Raw genomic sequence first — 24,218 nt, forward strand, 5'->3', positions numbered from 1 at the left:
TAATCTTGTCATTCCACAGTGTATTTGGGACAATGGGGTACTGAAGGTAGCACTTCTAGAAAACTGGAGAAAATAGCTATGTTGTTGCTGCCTCGTCACCAGCACTTATTCAGACTCCTGACATCATTCATATTGGATTGGGAATTGCACTGAACCTATCAGAAGGCCACAGATATCAGTAATGAGCAGTGTGATAAGTTTCAGGAATTAATCCAGTGCTGCTTTGCTCAAAGAGGTCATTATTTTTTAGAACTGTTGTGACCTTCACTAATGGAGAAATGAAGTAACAAGAAATTTGGGTCCTCTTTGTGAAATATACAGCAACTGTGCCATGAGCACATGTAGGTCATTCCATACAATCTGTCTGAAACTCAGTGCAGTTTGTGGACATCTTGAAAGCTATAAAACTGAATTCAGACAGAACCCTGGTGTGGGTTTTTTTTTTTTTTTTTTTTTTTTTTTTTTTTTTTTTTTTTTTTTTTTTTTTTTTTTAATGTAGTTTCAGTGGTTGCAAGAATTTTTCTCCTTGTGTCACTCTCTAAGCCAGAGCAACATTTTGAACATCATTTGTTAAACTTGCTTCATCACAACTTGAAAGCAAGTACCTCCTGCATGATAGTATGCGATGTAAACATTGGATTCCACTGGGCACAACTCTATCTCCTGTAGTGGCAAGCTTCTACATGAAGGCAGCACCATGCTCACTTGAAGCATGTTAAGTTGTAAATACATAAAACTGCAACCAGTCACCTCTTTTAAATATTCCATGAAGCGGTTTTCGAACCTTTTCAGGTTCATCTTCAAGTGGTTTCTGGATGTGTGTTCCATCTTCTTGTCACAGAGCCAGCACCCAGCATTATGCTAGAAATAGTGGTGTAACTTCCAGAAACCATCTGAATATGAACCTGAAAAGGTTCAAAAACCGGTTCATGGAATAATAAATAATTATTAAAAAAGTGACTGGTTGCAGTTTTATGTATTTAAGTTAGAGTCATGGGTTCTAAAATATTCATAATGGATAAGCTTAATTTTAAGTTATTTAGGTGATATGTGTAACTGCATTGTTGGCATAGTCCATATCATTTCAGACAGACCTTGGAAAAGTCTTACCTTCGGAGTCCTAGATATTATTGAATTTAACATACGTTAAAATTCAGGACAAAGTAAGAAATCTGTTAATTCCTGTCTCCACTTCCACTCTGAAGAAAATTCCCAGCCTGAGGTACAAGCTGCCAAGGAGGATGCCTTGCCCCCCCTTTCTTTCTTTTTCTTCCTTCCCCCTTCTTCCTCCTCCCCCTCTCTCTTTTCTTCTTCTTCTTCTTCTTCCTTTTTTTAAGGTAATAGCTTTGTGATGCAATGATGTCCTCTGTTTGGAAATGTGTGGGATTTTTATTTAAGAAAAAAATTTTCTCAACAAATGTCAATCCCAAAAATTTTGAATTTTTTTCTGTTGATTAGTACCATATAGTACATTCCCTAAAAAAAAGAGAACATCCACTTTTCAATTGAAAAAGTTTTATAAACAATGTTCATATTTTAACTTGCATGGCTAATTTCTTTACTGTAGTTTCTTTGTTACCAATTGCTTTGTTGCAGTTTTTTTTCTTCTTTTTCATAGCCAATTTCTAAAGTGCAGAGCCTTTTAGGAATTCTGAAATCATCCAGGTAATTCTTGATCTGTGAGGATTCTGCTGACCAATGGAGTTCTAGGGTGAAAGACAGAAGGATGTGGGTTTTAAGGAAGCTTTTCGTCTTTCCCTCTTTCCTGATGAAGCAACCGTTTGTTGCGAAAGCTTGAATTTCGTGTGTATGTTTGTGTTTGTTTGTGTGTCTATCGACCTGCCAGCACTTTTGTTCGGTAAGTCACATCATCTTTGTTTTTAGATATATTTTTCCCACGTGGAATGTTTCCCTCTATTATTCATATGTACAACATTAGGTAGAGTTAAAACTTCACAAATGAATTTACAACTTCAGTTTCACAACGGAACAAAGACTCGTGGGTTGTCTCTCATTTGACCTAGTGCAAAATAGGTGTGACATTAGATGAAGCTGTAATTTCACTAACAAAATGTTATCAACAGCTCAGATAATGGGCTGAGCAGGAACGGGATAGTATATTATTTTAGTAGAAGAACAGTTCATTTAAAAAGCTAAAAACCAAGTATGGTTGATCGCTGTGTGCTCATTGATCAAAAGGGTCTTGTTCGACGGGTTACTGATGTAAATTTCCATTTCATTGATTATATCCCAATTATTATCCATATTTTCAATGTGCAATATTTATAAACAATTCTCAGTTTGAACTAAATGATGACTCTGTTCCCTTAAGCGGTATTCAAGAACACTACCATTACGAGTGTATCCATGCTCCCTGAAACATATTTTGAATTGTCTTCCCATTTGTCCAATGTAGCAACATTCACAGAATCCACATTTGATCCTGTACACATCGGCATTACAATACTTACACTGATACCTCCTAATATTGCGTCGATCTCCTTTTGCCCGGTATATTGCAGCAACACACTGTTGCATTGACTCGACAAGTTATTGGAAGTCTCCTGCAGAAATATTGAGCCATACTGCCTCTATAGCTGTCCATAATTGCGAAAGTGTTCATGATGTTGTGAATGAACTGATCTCTTGATTATCTCCCATAAATATTTGATGGGTGGCCAAATCATCACTCGAATTGCCCAAAATGTTCTCCTAACCAGATGCAAGTAGTTATGGCCCAATGACATAGTCTAGAGTCATCCATAAAAACTCTATTGTTTGGGAACATGAAGTCCATGAATGGCTGCAAATGGTCTCCAAGAAGCCAAACGTTACCATTTCAGACTGTGATAATTTCAGTTGGACGAGAGGATCTAGTCCATTGATGTAAACACGACCAACACCATTATAGAGCCATCGCCTGCTTGCACAGTGCTTTGCTCTTACCAGCTGAAATCGGAACTTATCTGACCAGGCTACTGTTTTCCAGTCGTCTAGAGTCCAACCAATGTTGTCACGATCCCAGGAGAGGCCTGCATGCAAAGTTAAGCTGTTAGCAAAGGCGTTCATGTCAGTTATCTGCTTCTATAGTCCATTAATGCCAGATTTTACCTTATTTAATGCAGAGTTGCTTGTCTGTTAGCATTGTCAACTCTTGGTCATTAAGTGAAGGCTGTCGGCCACTGCGTTCTCTGTGGTGAGAGGTAATGCCTGATGAAATTTGGTGTTCTTGGCATACTTTGACACTGTGGATCTTGGAATATTGAATTCCCTAATGATTTAAAAAATGGAATGTCCCATGTGCCTTGTTCAGCTACCATTCCATGTTCGAAGTCTATTAATTCCCGGTCATAATCGTGTCAAAAATCTTGTCACGTGAGTTACTTGAGTACAAATGTCGCTGCACCAATGCACTAAGCACTGGCCCTTTATATTTTGTGTATGTGATACTGCTGCCATCTGTGTGCGTGTGCGTGTGCGTGCGCACATATCACTATCCCATGGCTTTTGTCACCTCAGTGGATTTTTTGGGGATTCCAAACAATGTTTCACAATGTGTCCTAGTTTGTTATTGATTTGGAATCCAAACCATATATTGATTTCTTAAACATATTTGCAATTTTGTCTGATAGTGGATCATGGTAAGACAAGTCTCATGTTTTTCTTATTTGTTGTTTTCAATTTTCCTGATCGTTTTGTTACCTATATTCCTAATATCTTTTTCATTGAGACCATTTGCCAAACCTACCTTAACAGTTGTTTCTATTTCTTTACTTCTTGTGTCACAGCACAACTGAAATTTGGCTAGCTTGTGGAACATGGAGTATGGCATGAGTTGGTAGGAATAATAAAGTCCGTAGTTGTTGCTTTATGAAATATATAGTACCTATTTTTATAAGTAAGATAGGATTTTTGCCCGTGTGGAGCAAGCAATTTTTAAAATTTTTGTGTTTATTGACATGCACTTTTGGCAGTTGTTCCTTAAAAATTTAAATGTAATACTTGAGTCCCAAATCTGTATGGCCCTCTTTAAATGTGCATCAATACATTTATGCCACTTAGCATGACAAAGTCTTCCTCCCAGCACACACAGTGGTGGTAGTCAGTGCTTGTATGGTATCTCAACAGTTGGGGTCAATCTGTGCAACTAATGGTGCTACCTGTTATTCTACATATTAGTAATGACAGTATTTGGCATCTACATCGAATTTTTGTGTATTAGTATCTACAGTGATATGTATTTCTGTATCAAAAAGTATTTTCCCCCTGAATATTGTTCGTTTGGAACTGATTTGGATAAGAATGTTTGTTTCTGTAAAATTTGTAACATATCTGTTTCTTTTGTCGGTTTGTAGTATATCATCAGTCAATCGGGTTAAATCAAACACGCTATGGCAGTTGATAAATTCAGAGAAAACCAGCAATTGTCCTTAAGCAATCCCACAATCTTTTACGTTCTTTCCATTAATTATAGTCATAGTAATTGCATGCCTCTACAAGGACGTTCTCTGATTTTGAATTTTTGTGAAAGGAATTCAGAAGACTCATTTTTGAACTCAAAGCGATGGGTGAACTTTAAGGGCAAGAAAGAAGAAATTTCATTTGTCCAACCAAGACCTCAGAAACAGCAGAATATTCAGATTCACAACCTGCAAAAAGGGATGTTTGTGTCCCTCATGTATGACTGTGACTGGTGGATTGCACAGCTAATAGACATCAGTTATGACTTAAATGAAACAGTTTTGAACTTTATGCTACCACATGGACCAGCTGCTGGATATAGGTTTCCAGTTGCAAGACAGGAACACCACCATCAGTGCTCACTTCTAGTTCACAATGTTTTAATAATTGTGAGTGTCTCAGTTTCCAATGTTCAACAGGAAGGCATCACTTAATCTCAAAGGAAGATAATGATGCAGTCGAACACCCTTTTTAGTTCATTAAATAACTAATTTCAGTTCTAAGCAGACTGCACAGAAGTTGTATGCTTTGGAACCTGTGTGTGTCTGAGTCTTTCACATTGGAATCATTTGGAAAATGTCCCTCGTACTCATCTTTCAGAAGAAATAAAACTCTTATGTTAAATAAGACTAACCTTTTACTTCATGGAACCAATATGAGATAATGTGGTAATGGAAACTAGTTTAATGTGTGGCAAAATTTTCACTTCAAATTTTCACTTGTTAATAAAACATGTTTAACTGAAAAGTGGAAGTACTCCGTTTCAGGGAATGTAGTATTATATGGTGCTAATCGGCAGTAAACTGTCTAACAGTACACTGTCTGAGGAAACACACTCCTGTTGCTGCCAGTGGAAAGAAAGAAGGAAGGACGTCTTTTTCAAAACAACATGGATAACTTGCAGATTGACAGTATGCAGTGTCTTTGGAAATCTTTGCATCAAACGTCTTGGGGTGATACATTACACTGTGAGGAACAATGTTTGTTAGCCAAAATGTTTGTTGGCACTTTCCAGTCACATTAGGTGTCATTTTATATTGGTTTTGTCCCAGAGAGGCAGCAGGACAATAGCTTACTTCTACATTCATATTCATTGTGTGTTGCCTGTCGTCCAGTCATCTATTCTTCACAAGAGGGGATAGGCCCAGCAAAATTAAAGTTCCTGATTCACTTCTAAAATATCTTTCTCCACTTGTAGGTACTCATTCTTATTGGTTTCTTGTTGAAAATCACGCTGTCAGATCACTGTGGTAGGTAGTATGTTTCACACCTGATTAGTAGACTCTGCTAGTTCGTGAAATCTCATCGTCTCAGGACCGACATATACTAAAGAGTGCCTAGTGTTGTCTGGAAGTAACAGCAAACATTTTGCCTCTAACAAAAGTTGTTGTACGTGGCTTGATCTGTCATTCCTAGATGTTTGAAACAATGACTTTGAAATACACTGTGTATATATTTTGCGGAAAAAAGTCTGTAGAGGATATTTTGTTTACCTTCAACCTTTCCAGAAGTGTTGTTAGATGCTATTTGACATATTCTTTTTGTTTTTTCTAGCTTTGCTGGAGAATGAGCTTGCAGACAGACAAGCGATTGACAGCTTTTATCATCAAATTTATTTTCTATCACTTCTTGAAAGTCTGGTAAGTTTGCCAATAATTGTTGGAGTGTGCATTTTGTTTGTTTTTTGTCTCTTAGCAACAAATGTTTTAACTACATTCCAGTATTATTTTTTCTTCATGTTGTCCTCCCTCAATTCCTTTCTCTCTTCTTTTCCAACTTAAACCACTAAATATGCTGTTTTTCTGTACTGGAAACAAAATCTGATAAACTTTGCACTACAGATATGAAATTTGGTGGCCAATATCATTGTACTTCTGTCAGACTTATGTTTACACCTACAGAGACATGCAATTATCTCAAGATTACTCAGATACTACAAATTCCTTCTGTTTTCCACAATCTACACCCAATCTGTGAGGTATATTCCGTGTAGGGCTTCTAATATTATTACTTAAATAGGTTTTGGCCACTTGTCTTTATCCTCAGAAATACCAACAGGGGGGGTACTTTATGCCCACCTTTTGAAAATGCTTCAATCTATTCATGTTGTTTATATTTTAAAATATGAAAAAAATTATTGAACATTCTTAGTTAATTCCTCTACAAAAATCAGTAACTGATTTAAATTTTTTTAGGTAAACTTCAACAAAAAAAATTTTAGTAGAAGTGGTGGTGGTGGTGGTGGTGGTGGTGGTGGTGGTAGTAGTAGTAGTAGTAGTAGTAGTAGTAGTAGCTGTAGCAGCAGCAGCAGCAGCAGCAACAGAAGAAGATGCAACTCTTCACAGCGAATATCATATTAGGCCAGTAGTGTAAGACCAAATAAGTAGACAAAATAGAAATAATGGCTAGAACAGGTTCTATTGTTTTACTGGCTTCATTTGTGGTCCAATAGGACTATCCTGTGTTTCACATCACAGCGGAGTTGTGGTGTTGGTGGAGTTCATATTTTCTCTTTCAACTGAAAAATGTGAATGATGGTTTGGACCATTATCAACCAACATAAAAATATTCCTAGTATTGCCAGTTGCAAACTGATGACATTTAACTGCAATTGCAAATGGTACAACAGTACAATCTGTCACAGGTGAAGGTTCAGACATCAACACCAGGCAATAACAATGACAGTTTGCAGGGTGGGGGAATGTGCCAGGCTGGTAAGCCCAGTGTCAGTGGACCTTCTGCATGCATGTTTGCAAATGTCAATTTTCCAACTGGAATGTTTTCAGTTAAATGATAAAAAATAAAATCATTTGCAAATATAGAAATTACAGCACCTATAAATAACAAAAGATGTATTAAATATTAAATGTAACTACTGTCCTGAAATGTTTGACAGTAGTATTTTCAATCTCATTGTGTAAACCTTGTCTAGATGACCTCCAGAACACGTAATCTTTTCTAGTAAAAATCACCTGCTCTTTCTAGTGATACAAAAATAAAGTAAGTAGGAGGTAATAATGTTTTACATCAAACTATGCACAAATTTGATGCGAAATTTTTTTTTTAGGGGTTCTATATATTAGTACAAGGGCTGTTCAATAAAGAATGATGATAATTTTTTTTATGGTCATAATTGCTTGTGCTAATATTTAATCTTAAGATATTCTGTTAGCTTAATATGCAATAAACACGCTGTAATAGTTTCATTGTTGGGACTCCTGGCTCCCGTCTGCCAGAGGCGGCCAAGGTGAGAAGTGTTCAGTATCGCCTACCGCTGCGTGGAGGTAACAAGTGAGGAACAACATGCGGCTTTGAAATTCTGCTTTTGTCTCAACAAATCTTCAGCTGAGGCCTATACAATGTTACGGGAGGCCTATGGAGAGTCTGTTCTTCCCTACAGCACAGGTTGAAGGTGGTTTAAAGTGTATGAAGAGAGGAGACAATCAATTTCAAAGGAAGGTGGACCCGGTGATAAAGTTACTGCTGTTATGGAAGAAAACGTCAAAACTGCTGCTGTCATTGTGAGAGAGGATCCACAAATTACCTTAACATTACTTTCTAAAATATTGAACATTTCATTGGTTGCCACCCACACGTTGGTGACAGAAACATTACACGACACGTGTTTGTGCGCGATGGATTCCAAGACTGTCGATTTCCAAACAAAAGGACATTAGCGTGCCGGTGTGCGTGCAATTAAAGTTGATGTTAGAGGAAGATCTGGAGTTTCTTTCAAATGTAATCGCAGCTGATAAAACTGCGCTACACCATTTGGATCCTGAGAGCAAACAGCAAAGCTCAGTGTGGAAATCTCCATCACCAATCCCAAAAAAGCAAAAGTGGTTGCTTCTGCTGGGAAAGTTGTAGTTATCTCTTTCTTTGATATTCATGGAATGGTTTATCAGCATGTTGTACATGCACACACATCACTGGACAATACTACAGGGATGTCCTGAAACCATTGCAAGTCCATATCAGGTGCAAAAGACTTCATTTCCATGAAGCAGGATGGATGCTACACCACGATATTGCGCTGCCGCATATTGCCAATGTTGTTGCTGAATATCTTACAAAAATCAACTTGAAGGGCATCCCTCACCCTCCCTATAATCCGGATTTAGCTCCATGTGACTTTTTTCTATTTTCTAACGTGAAGAAACGCCTTCATGGAAGACATTATCAATCATCAGAAGCAGCGGTGAAGGCCTCGGAGGCAATTTTGAAGGACCTCTCAAAAATATTTTTCCAGCATGTTTTTGATAACTGACAGAAACGCTGGGAGGACAAGTGCATCGCACTCATGGGAGACTACTTTCAGATGGACCATCAAAATTATGAGGATGAGTAAAGGTATGGTTTTTTTTTTTTTATTGAACAGCCCTCGTAACTTATAGAACACCTACAAGTAATGATTCATATAATTACAATTGGTAACATGTAACGTCTTTATGGAACTGCTGAAGACCAGTCGACACACTTTGTTTGATCATAAATTATTACAGTCACAAAATGATTGCTAGATTTTGCAACTGGTTTTTCCCCAATGTTGATGCCATGTAGCACTAAAATGGTGACGGATACAACCTTGAAATATTAATAATGTGCAGAGCATAAAAATATGTGCATCTGATCCAAATATCTCTTTTGAAGTGCTTCTGGTTTCACTTTTAAGCCCTCTTAAATTTGGCGAAAACTGTTGTGTAGTTCAATGACTTTTTTTATTTTTTGTAAGCTGTAGCTTGGATTTTGCACAGATTAATTTTATTCTGCATGCTTCATATGTGCAGAATTTAATTCTAGTTGGAGCTTTTCTTGTTGGGATTATTCCTATGATTGGTCCACTTCATATGGAAAATGCATCTTGAATTTTGAAGCTAACCTCGCGCACAGTGTCTCGCATAAAGGAATAACTGGAAGGTGGCTTGTATATGTAAATAAACACGCAAAATGCACTGATTTTACACTTAGCTTATTTAGTGACACATTCTACACTAACATGCAGATGAACAGTATAGCATCGGTTTATTCCATTCTAAACTACTAATATAGTAGAGGTCCAATAAGACACATCTGCCATTTGGAGTGGTTGACACTTGTTTAAAAGGAAGGAGCAGACTTAGGAATAGACTTCAAATCGTAAGCATTAACATACTTTCAGTGAATTTCGATTGAAAATAAGTCATCCATGATGGTAAAGTATTACTGTTTATCTATTTGATCAAAACTACTTTAAAATGGTGTACAAACGGAACTCTCCCACGTGTATAATTTATACTTCACGTCCTTCTTGTGCAACATTTACCAACATAATGAAAACTATATTAGGAACATAAAACACTCTCTCTGTGGCAATCAAAGTGTGCGTTGTGTAACATCAGTGGCTTTTACACGTTTATTCTTGCTTCAGTCCCTGCTATCCTCTCTCAAAATATTAAACTGCTTTATTCTAACATCTTGAGACTATTTCTGGAGACTTTCTTCTTTGTGAAAGTATGCTGACTGTGATGGCTAGTTAATCATAGACATTACTAATCTTTTTTTTTTCCTTTTTGGGGTTAGCATTATTATTACTAGCTAATTATTAATGTTAAATAAAGTATAAACTGCACAAATTATTTTTACCAGGCACCGTGGGCTTCTAAAATTGTATATACGTTGACTACACCAGATGACGTTACAAGAGCGAGGGTTGTAACATTATTTAGATGCATCTTCAAGCAGACAGGAGCACCTCACACTGAAGCAATACTGGGGTAAGCTACTTTGGTGTAAAAATTAAAGCTACCGTTAATAATATGTGACAATAATTCGTTGCCTGAGTAATGAAGCTTCTGTACAGAAAGGTATGCTGTAGCTTCTTCAGCCTAGAAGTTGGATATCTATCTACAGTCTTTGTTTTTTTGTCCTAGCTTTCTAAACCAGTTTCGTACAGGTTTAAAACCGTTGATACCTAGAAAAATGTGTGCCATGTTAGATAATACTGATAGGCAGAGCAAATAGATGTCAGAGCCAATGTGGAACACAGCAATAATCTGCTGTTAATATAGACTTCTTCATTATCAATCCGACATTCACCACTGGATGAAGGTCTCCTCCATACACTGTTTTAAACATCCGTTTTGCTCCTGGTGTTTCCATAGGTTATTGATTTGATCCTTTCTTATCTCTTGGCATTTGGAAAATAGCTTCCTTGGTGTGTCTACCATCTGTTTACTTGACTGTGTCCTATGCATCTGTTATGTTTTCAATACAGTTGTAATTAATTGGTCCTCTCCAGTGTGGTCCCAGAGCCATTTGCTTATTTTAGTAATGCATCTTTTAACTGAATGCTCACTGACCCTCAGCCTTTAAGTGGTCTCAGTTTTTAAATAAAAACTGATAATACACACTGACTATAACCTTTACTTTTCAGGATCATCAGAAGTTTAGTTTTGAAACCTATATTTAATTTTCCAAAAAGCCTCCGGCAATTTTTACTTTTCTGTTTATTTATGTTAGTATCCACCTTATCATTTCCCATTGCTCTAAAAACAAGACCTCAACTGTTTGTGGAACTTCATTGTTAATTTCTATCATTTTCCATTCTGTGTTGTATATGTGGGTTATTCATCATTTTAGTATTGTTATAATTTATTTCAAAGATTACTCTATCCCAGGATGTCTCTATCATGTTCTTTCATCAGTTGTTGAAGTTTGTCTGTACTACTACACACTTATTCTGTGAACAACTGTGAGGCAAATGCAATCTCCCAGGCTAGACTTATCTCACTTGTGATTTCCTCACTATCCTGATGAAGACTCACTTAAGGTTTGGCATTGAGATATTTATTCCTCAATATCTTGAGGCAGGTTGAATTGGTATCTTGTTTCTCTAAGGCTGTTAATATAAATTTATTTGAAACCTTGGCTAAAACTTTCTCAGAATCTATGAATCTCGGATGAAGTGGTAACTTTTATTTTGTGCTCCAATCTATGTTTAGTTCATGACTTAAAAATTGATACATTGTGCTGTATCCACTTAAATATCCAGTTTTATTTAATTTAGCAAATTTGGCCATATTCCTTTAGGAGTTTTCTTGAAACTCATCTGTTAATCAGTTGATTCGGACTATTTGAGATTTGCTTTTCTTCCACCTTTTTTTATGCCTGCAACATCTTTTTCTATTTGTCTAAGTTCCTATGTTAAATAATTATCCCTGTTTTCTATGTCCAAATAACCTCCCTTTTCCATGGTGCTGAACTGGTGCTTAATTTGATCTGGTATTCCTGCCCAAACTTTAAAGAATCAGAAATCCTAATGTGTATTTGTGATGTCCTGCCTGATGCATTTCCTCCTAGCTTTGTATCTAGCGCCACACGTATTTTTAAAGTCATTAAAAATTGTTGAATTCTCTAAAATTTCTGTTTTGTTTGATCAGATATAGTCATTTCATGTCCATATCCATACTCTCCCTTCAGAACTCTCTTTAAAATTCCGAAGGCAGCAGGAGTAAAATACAGGGAACTTAACACTATTTACAATTTGTACAAAAACCAAATGAGAGTTATGAGTCGAGGGGCATGAAAGGCAAGCAGTGGTTGAGAAGGGAGTAAGACAGGGTTGTAGCCTATCCACGACGTTGTTCAGTCTGCATATTGAGCAAGCAGCAAAGGAAACAAAAGAAAAATTTGGAGTAGGAATTAAAATCCACGGAGAAGAAATAAAAACCTTGAGGTTTGCCCATGGCGTTGTAATTGTATCAGAGACAGCAAAGGACCTGGAAGAGTAGTTGAATGGAATGGACAGTGTCTTGAAAGGAGAATATAAGATGAACATCAACAAAAGCTAAACGAGGATAATGGAATGTAATTGAATTAAATCAGATGATGCTGAGGGAATTAGATTAGGAAATCGGACACTTAAAGTAGTAGACAAGTTTTTGTTATTTGGAGAGCAAAATAACTGATGATTTTCGAAGCAGAGAGGATATAAAATTTAGAGTGGCTATGTCAAGGAAAGCGTTTCTGAAGATGAGAAATTTGTTAAGATTGCGTATAGATTTAAGTGTCAGGAAGTCTTTTCTGAAAGTATTTGTATGGGGTGTTGCAATGTATGGAAGTGAAAGTAGGACAATAAGTAGTTTAGACAAGAAGAGAATAGCAGCTTTCAAAATGTGCTACAGAAGAATGCTGAAGATTAGATGGGTAGATCATGTAACTAATGAGGAGGTACTGAATAGAATTGGGGAGAAGAGGAATTTGTGGCACAACTTGACTAGAAGAAGGGATCAATTGGTAGAACACGTTCTGAGACATCAAGGGATCATCAGTTTAGTATTGGAGGGAAGCACGGAGTGTAAGAGTCGTAGAGGGAGACAAAGAGATGAATATGCTAGGCAGATTCAGAAGAATGTAGGTTGCAGTAGTTACTCAGAGATGAAGAAGCTTGTGCAGGGTAGAGTAGCTTGGAGAGCTGCATCAAACCAGTCTGACTGAAGACCACAACAACAACATCCATTTAGTAATTGTCATCTGTTTTCATTTTACTTTTTTTTCTGAATGTGTTAAGAAACAATACCTAATGCTTGACTTGTGTTGTCTCTGCTATAATATCCAACATTCTCCACTGAAATATTTTTCTTTGGTATTGTTCTACTTGTGAATTAGAATACCCTTTTGCCATCTTTTAGTGTGATTTGTTTTTGTTTATCAGCTTCTGCAACCCTTTGTAAAGGGTTTCTACCTCACCGTGATGTAGGCCTGTTGATGCAAACACATGAATGAATTGATTTCTTCCTGTCTTTCTTTATAGTGGCTGGCGGTAGATTTTTAGTTCTGAAATATTGTGGTTTGATGTTTAGTGTTATATTTTATGAGAGAGTAGTTAAATTTTCACTATAGGTGTGTGTGTGTGTGTGTGTGTGTGTGTGTGTGTGTGTGTGTGTGTGTGTGTGTGTGTGTGTGTGTGTGTGTGTGTGTGTCGGGGGGTGGGGTGGGGGGAATGGGAAGAAATTACATGTGGTGTCCCACAAGGATCCATCTTAGGGCCATTGCTTTTTTTGTGTACATTAATGATCTCTCATCAGTTACACTGCCAGAAGGAGAGTTCATTTTGTTTGCAGATGACACAAGTATTGCAATAAATAGTATGTCGAGTGTAGTTCTAGAAAGATCTGCTGGTGGTATTTTCATGGATATTAATAAATGGTTTAAAGCCAACTCACTGACATTAAACTTCGAAAAGACTCACTGTATGCAATTCAAAACCTGTAAGAAGTTTCCACCCAACATATGCATAAAGTATGAAGAAGAGCAGATAGAAGAGGTTGAGTCTTAAATTCCTTGGGTTACAACTTGATAATAAATTCATTTGGGAGGAGCACACCACAGAACTGCAGAAACGCGTTAACAAATCTGTATTTGCAATTCGGGTGTTAGCAGACATAGGCAACATAAAAATGAAAAAGCTTGCATACTTTGCCTACTTTCATTCCATAATGTCATATGGTATAATATTTTGGGGTAACTCGTCAAATCAAACAAAAGTTTTCAGAGTCTAAAAGCATGTAATACATATTATTTGTGGAGTACATTCACAGACGTCCTGTAGAAACCTCTTCAAAGAACTGGGTATACTAACTACTGCCTCTCAGTATATTTACTTATTTATGAAATTTGTCCTAAATAATATCTCTCTTTTTTTCCAACAAACATACATACAATACGAGGAACAAAAATGATCTACACAAAGACTTAAAAGCACTTACTTCAGTTCAAAAAGGGATCCGCTACTCAGGAACACTCATCTTCAATAATTTGCCAGCAAACACAAAAAAATTAGCTACAAATAAAAATTACTTTAAAAGGAGCCTGAAAGACTTACTAGTGGCCAACTCCTCCTACTCCATTGACAAATTTTTTAATAGAAACAAATGATGTATTGTATATACTCGTACAAGTAGTATTGTTATTTCAGCTTAAAAAATGATGTATTGTATATACTCATGCTATTAGTATTGTTATTTCAGCTTTAAAAAACAAAAGTTGACATGTTCCACACCCACAAGGATCTCTTCAGCATGGCTCTATGGAACACAATACTAAGCTAATCTAATCTCCCTTCGCTCTCTTCAATCCTCCACCATCACCTCCATCCCCTTGCCCCATTTTTCCATCACCCATCCCACCTCTCTCCTACCTTAAACAACCTGTCTCTGTCCTTCATGCTTCTTGCACTTACTTTCCCCCCTCACACCTCCAGCTCTGCTATCATCTGCCCCCCCACCCCCTACTCCACCCTGTGTGTATGTTATTGTATTTGGGTCTGTCTGCCTAATTCAGTGTCGTTGTTTACAGCTTATTTAAGTCTCTCCGTCCAGAACTTGTCCCAGAAGATATTTCAACTGTAAATACACATACAGCCTTTGGAAGAATACCTGCTACGCTGTCAGAGGCTGTAAATAAGAGCAGGTGTTGCAGACCCAAGGCAAGAAGTTAATCATCAAACAGATGCAGAACATGTCACACTGGTATCTTTGGCTTTTAATATCAGTTTTTAGAATTATTTGACCATCGGTTTTACTAGTAGTATTAGGAATAACAACAATAATAATAATAATGTTGTTGTTGTGGTCTTCAGTCCTGAGACTGGTTTGATGCAGCTCTCCATGCTACTCTATCCTGTGCAAGCTTCTTCATCTCCCAGTACCTACTGCAACCTACATCCTTCTGAATCTGCTTAATGTATTCATCTCTTGGTCTCCCCCTACGATTTTTACCCTCCACGCTGCCCTCCAATACTAAATTGGTGATCCTTGATGCCTCAGAACATGTCCTACCGACCGATCCCTTCTTCTGGTCAAGTTGTGCCACAAACTTCTCTTCTCCCCAATTCTATTCAAAACTTCCTCATTAGTTACGTGATCTACCCATCTAATCTTGAGCATTCTTCTGTAGCACCACATTTCAAAAGCTTCTATTCTCTTCTTGTCCAAACTATTTACCGTCCATGTTTCACTTCCATACATGGCTACACCCCATACAAATACTTTCACAAATGACTTCCTGACACTTAAATCTATACTCGATGTTAACAAATTTCTCTTCTTCAGAAACGCTTTCCTTGCCATTGCCAGTCTACATTTTATATCCTCTCTACTTCGACCATCAGTTATTTTGCTCCCCAAATAGCAAAACTCCTTTACTACTTTAAGTGTCTCATTTTCTAATCTAATTCCCTCAGCATCACCTGACTTAATTCAACTACATTCCATTATCCTTGTTTTGCTTTTGTTGATGTTCATCTTATATCCTCCCTTCAAGACACCATCCATTCCGTTCAACTGCTCTTCCAAGTCCTTTGCTGTCTGACAGAATTACAATGTCATCGGCGAACCTCAAAGTGTTTATTTCTTCTCCATGGATTTTAATACCTACTCCAAATTTTTCTTTTGTTTCCTTTACTGCTTGCTCAATATACAGATTGAATAACATCGGAGAGAGGCTACAACCCTGTCTTACTCCCTTCCCAACCACTGCTTCCCTTTCATGTCCCTTGACTCTTATAACTGCCATCTGGTTTCTGTACAAATTGTAAATAGCCTTTCGCTGCCTGTATTTTACCCCTAAATTACTAAAGATAACAGAAGTATTCAGCAATGATATAAATATGGCTTTTGGAACAGACAAATGTAAGAAAAATAGCATAGTCAAGGGCAAACGCACTAAACAAGAAGATTACATATTGGATAACCACAGCGACTGCATAGAAGCGATGGAAAAAACTGATGCCTATAAATACCTAGGATACAGACAAAAAAATAGGAATAGATAATACCAATATTAAAGAAGAACTAAAAGAAAAATATAGACAAAGACTAACAAAAATACTGAAAACAGAATTGACAGCAAGAAACAAGACAAAAGCTATAAATACTTATGCTATACCAGTATTGACCTACTCATTTGGAGTAGTGAAATGGAGTGACACAGACCTAGAAGCACTCAATACACTTACACGATCACAATGCCACAAATATAGAATACATCACATACATTCAGCAACAGAAAGATTCACATTAAGCAGAAAGGAAGGTGGAAGGGAATTTATAGATATAAAAAACCTACATTATGGACAGGTAGACAATTTAAGAAAATTCTTTCTAGAACGAGCAGAAACTAGCAAAATACACAAAGCAATCACTCATATAAATACATCAGCTACACCATTGCAATTTCATAACCCCTTCTACAACCCTTTAGATCACATAACATCAACAGATACAAAGAAAGTAAATTGGAAAAAGAAAACACTACACGGCAAGCACCCGTATCATCTAACACAGCCACACATAGATCAAGACGCATCCAACACATGGCTAAGAAACGGCAATATATACAGTGAGACGGAAGGATTCATGATCGCAATACAGGATCAAACAATAAACACCAGATATTACAGCAAGCATATTATTAAAGATCCCAATACCACAACAGATAAATGCAGACTTTGCAAACAACAAATAGAAACAGTAGATCACATCACAAGCGGATGTACAATACTAGCAAATACAGAATACCCCAGAAGACATGACAATGTAGCAAAAATAATACATCAACAACTTGCCATAAAACATAAACTAATAAAACAACACGTTCCCACATACAAGTACACACCACAAAATATACTGGAGAATGATGAATACAAATTATACTGGAACAGAACGATTATAACAGATAAAACAACACCACATAACAAACCTGACATCATACTCGCCAATAAAAAGAAGAAATTAACACAACTAATAGAAATATCCATACCCAACACAACAAATATACAGAAGAAAACAGGAGAAAAAAATTGAAAAATACATCCAACTGGCTGAGGAAGTCAAGGACATGTGGCATCAGGATAAAGTCGACATTATCCCAATTATACTATCAACTACAGGAGACATACCTCACAATATTCACCAGTACATCAATGCAATACAGCTACATCCAAACATATATATACAACTACAAAAATCTGTAATTATTGATACATGTTCAATTACCCGAAAGTTCCTAAATGCAATATAACATATACCATACAGTTACAAGGAAGTCACGCTTGACCGAGGTCCGCGTCACGTTCCATTTTTAACCAGACTTAAGTCTGAGAAAAAAAAAAGTCTAATAATAATAATAATAATAATAATAATAATAATAATAATAATAATAATAATAATAATAATAATAATAATAATAATAATAATAATAAACTTCTTTCTTCCATGCCTTTTCACATCCTAAAATATGTGGCATCTTCTTTTCTTTCTTAGACATTTGAACATTTCTGAGATGAAAGATCATCTTTTGTCTCATTCTTCCTTCACATTATGTTCTTGTTTCACCCCTCTTGCATCACTATGCATTCTCTCTCTCTCTCTCTCTCTCTCTCTCTCTCTCTGGTATTTTGGATAACTTGCTAGCATCAGCATTATTTCAATCTGTTTATCTTCTGACCATGCATCTTCTATGAATGCCACCTCAAAATCTGCACAGCTTTCAACTGTTGTTCCTATGTGCATGCACCACCAAACTGTCTCCCATAGCTTCCTTGCTTCAAAACTGATCTCCCATCCATCCAGTAGGTCACCCTCCTTTGAAGTTCTCCAAAAATGGTACAAGGTGGATTGATCCTTTCAAATTAGATTTGTCTATCCCACTTAAACATTAGTTATGACACTCTGTGACTGCTAATCCATTGTGCACACTATGTGATTCTGCCTTTAATTCCTTTTTTATACATTCCTGTATGTCTGCTTCAGTCTTGTTATTGTTCTTGGCATTTTCTCATTTGTTTCCACTGCAGTCTTCTTCGTTCTGGTGACATATCTATGAACCCTTGTACATTGAATTCTGCTTCCACATTTTCTTTCTTATATAACTCTGTGCTTTCCCAGATTTCCTCCCTCTTTCTCTCTTATTATTAAATACATTGATGCTTTGATTTGATTTCGTAGTTCCAGTTCACTGCTGGTCATTTCTTCCTTTTGTTGATCTTTGCATAACCCTGAACATGACGTACTACTGTATGTGAGGTTTTCTCGCATTCTGATTTTGCTGCTATCCAAAAATTCTGAAGTCTTACACTCAAGTACTTGCTCCATTTTGTTGTCTTATAGTCTATATTTATCCCACTAAAAATGTCTGCTAGTTTGGCAATATGATAATTTGTAATCTTACAAGCTTAACAATTGCCATGTAATTTGGATAAAAATGTAAGGTACATTTTCAACACAGTTAGCTCTAAATCTTGACGTGCTATTTCACACCCAAAAATACAGCTGTAACCACCAAAATATTATACTGTGTTGATGCTAGACAGTCTATGATGTTGCTTCTTGTGACTTTTGCTTCTAGTTGTCTTGAATGAATGTGGCTACATAGCATAGGATGCTCTGCAATGTGTGGAACTATTCTAAGGCATTCTTGTGACTATTGTGGTTGTTAAACACATTGACAATTACTTCTTTTCCATACCAAAATTCATTCAACACCTTAATCTGCCTGCACAATTCTACATTAATTCCTACTTGTTGTTCAACAGTATGAGCACTCCTTTCTATTGGCAACTCTTTTGTTCGCCCATAATGCTAATCTCTTTGTAACGTACGCGTGGGGCACAAAATACTCATTAAAGCCTGTACTATGGTAAGTGAGTGGGGCTCACCTTACGAGACAGGAATTTCGTATAGATATTGACCACGTGTACCTGAATGGTGGCAAAATCAGATTTACACCCACTCTGTAATAACAATGATCCGTCAAGTAAGTTCAAAATGAAATTACACGTCAGTATGTACCAAACACAACACTGAAGATGCTACCAATTTGATAATAATATGGTCGCCAGCCTAATTAGGCATTAACTGAGTTTCTTCCCTGTACAAGTTGATGTATATTCATGCAAAACAACACGTAGTAACACTGCATAATATAGTAAAATTTTAGAACCAGAAAATCCATTGAACTGATAGTTTCACGTTGCGTACTGATATGGGAAAACCATGAATACATAACGGTGCACTATAATGTATACTACAAAGCTTCATACTGTCTATAGATCTGATTAAAATCGGGCATAGGTTACCCTAGAAATAGCACTTTCGAGCCACACACAAAATGTCAATTTTGATAAAGATAAAACATTGATAAATTTTGACTTATATATGGACTTTAACTTTTGCTGGTCAAACCAATGTGGAACACTTCAGAATTCAAATGAATAAAAGGGGGGGGGGGGGACCCTGAAACTGTTTTGATCACTATATTAAAAAAATTGATTACTGAAATTATCATGTGTTCGATTTCCAGTATATGAGTTACTATTCTTTTTATCTTATTTACTTCTCATTTAAATACTTTTATATCTGTCTCGAAATAATTAAAGTTATCTTTCAACTTTGTTAGACCTTTGTTATTCATTTACTGGTTCATTAACAAAACAGTTCTTTAAACACCATTCTAACATAACTAGGTCTGCAAGTAATTATTATTAACACAAAATTTAATTTTTCATTTCGGGACACTCGGATTGCACAACATTTGGAAAGGACCCTCTCTAGGTTAGTTGTGAGGATAATTAAATGAGGGGAAAGTTCTGGTAAAATTTAGGTTATTATTGAACAGTTCACTCTATGGTCCATACGCATACAGTACTAAAAGTTTCAACCTGCTTGTATCGATGCGGCGGTTGGCAAGCGGCGAGATGGCAAGGCACAGAGCACACATACAACCACAGCTATGGCTCTTGACGTATCGGCACTTTCATTCTTCTTAGCGTCGCAATACTTTCCCATTTAGTGCCTATGGAATGTTGCCATGCTGTGTGGGCGTTTGAACAGCATACCCGAGGCTCAGGAAACTACATCTTCCAGGAGACCCTCCTCGCTCCAGAACGTGTTGCTCAGACCAATGCCAAACTCCAACTACTATTGCTGAGCCCGGTGCGCCATACAGTGCCCATGCGCAGTTTCCCGCGCTCGCCTGCCATCCACCTTTTACCGCTCCCTTACAGACAGGGTATTCACCTGAGGTTTTGCATTCTACATATCCTAAAAATTGCCTACGTATGCACCAGACGCTCAGTTACAATTTTAAACATCTTACAACAGTCTCAACATTTGTTACATTTCAATTCTATTACAATATTGCTTGACATTTGACATAAACATTAATATTTACATTGAAACTTGTTTAGTTTTCTTAACACAATGATATGAAACAAAAAAGAAATGAAATCAGAACATCAATTACACTAGTTTAATGAAAAATCAGATGGGAAAAAATTTACTTATATGTACAATAGTACAGCATCGTTGTTGTTACATCTTCACCATCACTTTCACTTTTTATATTATAGTTTCAGTTTGTTCTCCCCACATTCTTCTTCACTGAAGCTTGTACTGATCACTCATTGCCTCTTGTAACATACCAGTGTGCTGGAGCAAGAATCATCATATGCTGTATCACTCATTACTACTTTAAAGATCAGAATGATAGCACTTATGGATGACAACAGTTAATTTAAAACTTTTTATTTCACTGAACAATGTTTTCTGATGAGAAATAATTTATACACACACCTGTTTTCCTCCTCTGTTGTCAGCAGTCTGACTACTTTCCTCATCTCAAACAATCACACCTTGCTCAAACTGCCATGCTAGCTCCAACCCCCACTAAAAAATTGCAAAGACACAGTAATCTTACTATCATAACTTTACACAATGCCAGGTCTCATTTAAATGGTGTAAAATAAAATATTAAATTGTATTTTTTCTAAACATAATAAGCAAACAAAAATAAGAAGTAAGTCTCTGGCCCTATATGTTGGTGACTATTATGTTGAGCAGTTATGCTACAATACCAGAGCTGCAAACATAACATAATAATGCTAACAATGTCTGGGGAGTCAATAAATCTTCCTCTCTGCAGAGGAACACACAGTTTCTAAACTGTAAGAGACATAGTATTAAATCTGAAAAATTGTCTTTTACAGAAAATGCTTTAAAGGTGAAGGCATTTTGACCCAGCATACTGTTTGAATGTACAAGGAAATTCTTAAAAAAATATTAATACAGACTTGTAAAATTAACTGAAGTCTCATTATCATGTACCAATGCAAGCTTTCATGGCCGATATTAGTGATGTTGCTGACATTTTATTTATAGGCAGAAAGCTATGGTCCAAGGCATAATTCCCTGCCTAATTTTTCATCTTCTACCACTGGTGATTTCATCAGAGGCTTTAATGACTAACAAAGCTATTACAGGCTCAAAACAAGCTCAGCAAGCCAAACTGTTTGCAAGTATACATACAATGGTTGGTTCATGACATCATCAGACCACTGCCAAAGGAGTCATTCCAACATATGCTATGGAGCCCGTAGAGGGAAAAGCTGATGCTGTTTGTTTTATTTAGCACTAGGGCCCACAACTTGTCTAATTTCAATACTTCTTTTCTGCAGAAACTGTTTTTGTGCTTTGGAGTTTCTATGACCTCCCTGTGCATCCTTGTGTAGTAATTATTAGATCTTACTAAAACCAAAATGTGAAATTAATGAATTTGATGGTTTTCCAGTGCTCCTGCATGATCTGCTACTGCCAATTTGCCCATCTTGCCAAGGTGACAGTTGCTCAGGTGTTTGTGCTGTACTGGATTTTCCTTAAAGAGGATGGAAAGATGTAGAACAAGAGCCACTTACAACTTGCTTTTAGCCACAATTACCTTCAGTGATTTCCTTTTAAAGGCAGTAGTTATTGTTTTAAATTATAAAGTAATGCACTAATTAAGTTTTTTTTTTGTGTGTAGTATAAACTCGTTTCACGGCTTTTTTCTCATTTTTAAGTACCTTGGGAGTTTACATAGATACTGAATGTGATGTCTGAGGGTGAGATGTTATGCCTGTCTTTCCCTGTAGGCATTGGTTTATGTTCTCAGTGCAATAAGAAAACCAGGAAATAAGAATTATGATGATTTAGGTGATGTTGTTATGGGACAGTATCTTTTTACAGATACCGTGCCTCATCCATCATTCATAAATTCACACACATGCAACATACCATTTACTGCATTTGTTTACATTAAATAATAACATAGAATAAAGGTATTGTGATAGTATTTCTTACCAAATACTTTGGATACAGTCAAATATGTTTTATTTTATAACAATAACAATTACATCTGTACTTACATTAATCTATTCTATAGCTGCTTTCAGTAACACAGTTACGATTTTACATAACAATTATGCCTTCCATTGTATTTTTATAATATTTTTTCACTCTGTAGCTGTAGCTGCTGAACATGAGAAACGTATGAATAAATTTAACATTTTTGGAATTTACTATAGTTATTATTTGAAAGAGTATTATTACAAGAAAAATAATTGTTTAACTATCTAGCTTGTCATTATAGATCATTTTTCTCCTGACTTTTTCTGGTGTACAATCTGATCCCTCTGTAGGATCATTGTATGTGCTTTCTGAATTGCATGTGCATTTAAATATGAAGTTATGGGGATGTTAATTAATAAACACAGACTCACAACATATGGGCAATTTATTCCTAATATATCACTAAAACAGTTCAACATATATACATCATCATCATGACATTAAGATAGTTCTTGATAACTCTCATTGTATTCCTGTGTGATATACTTCACATGGGTTTGCAACATAGTCCATGCTGTCAACCTAACCTAACCGTAACTTGACTGTAACTGAAATTTCACTAATTGTAACTGATATGCAGCTTACTTACAAATGGATCATGTCCAGCTATATATGTTTTCACCCCTTGGCAGGAATGCCTCACTTAATGGTTTTTTAGCCAAATAAAAGTGGATGCTACAATAACTGATCATACAAAAAAGAGAAATTGTTAAGGTAACCAGCTTGGATTTTTAACACTAAATACTTCATGTACATGATGTTTTGTGTCCTTGTGTATTACACAAACACAAGACAATACTTCTTCATATTGTAATGATAGATTCAATAAAAATTCCCTGGTGTCTAAGAGACTTACCATTTATAATTTATTTGACAAAAGTTTAAACTTTCATGATTTCCTTTATAAAATAGAATATGGGAAATCTAAGAACAGCACTGTGTTCTGTTCATGCTTTGGTGTCATCAGAACAGAATTGTGAAATATTACAAGGTATAAAAGTGGTTGGTGTCTTGAAACTGTTCCTTAATTAATTAATAACTTTTGAATATAATAGAGGGAAACATTCCACGTGGGAAAAATGTATTTAAAAAGAAAGATGATGAGACTTACCAAACAAAAGCGCTGGCAGGTCGATAGACACACAAACATACACACAAAATTCTAGCTTTCGCAACCAACGGTTGCCTCATCAGGAAAGAGGGAAGGAGAGGGAAAGACGAAAGGATTTGGGTTTTAAGGGAGAGGGTAAGGAGCCATTCCAATCGCGGGAGCGGAAAGACTTACCTTAGGGGGGAAAAAAGGACAGGTATACACTCGCGCGCACACCCACACATATCCATCTGCACATATACAGACACAAGCAGACATTTGTAAAGGCAAAATCTGCCCAAACTCTTTCTGCTCCCGGAATTGGAATGACTCCTTACCCTCTCCCTTAAAACCCAAATCCTTTAGTCTTTCCCTCTCCTTCCCTCTTTCTTGATGAGGCATAGGTGGTGGTGGGAGGGTGCATGGGACAGGTTTTACACCGGGGGCGGTTACAGGGGTAGGAGCCA

At 36.6% G+C, this 24,218-nt stretch overlaps 1 long non-coding RNA gene across 1 annotated transcript in view; it reads left to right on the plus strand.

The window, feature by feature from the left end:
- Nucleotides 1-23,510, plus strand: part of LOC126092103 (uncharacterized) — a 79,936-nt gene extending 56,426 nt beyond the window's left edge. Inside the window, exons 4-7 of the long non-coding RNA XR_007521303.1 lie at nucleotides 6,016-6,101; nucleotides 10,087-10,214; nucleotides 14,797-14,969; nucleotides 22,066-23,510. This is a non-coding gene — a long non-coding RNA (uncharacterized LOC126092103). The remainder of the gene's footprint in view (nucleotides 1-6,015; nucleotides 6,102-10,086; nucleotides 10,215-14,796; nucleotides 14,970-22,065) is intronic.
- Nucleotides 23,511-24,218: the final 708 nt, after the last annotated feature.

Source organism: Schistocerca cancellata, chromosome 7 (assembly GCF_023864275.1).
Source record: "Schistocerca cancellata isolate TAMUIC-IGC-003103 chromosome 7, iqSchCanc2.1, whole genome shotgun sequence".
Lineage (NCBI taxonomy): Eukaryota > Metazoa > Arthropoda > Insecta > Orthoptera > Acrididae > Schistocerca > Schistocerca cancellata.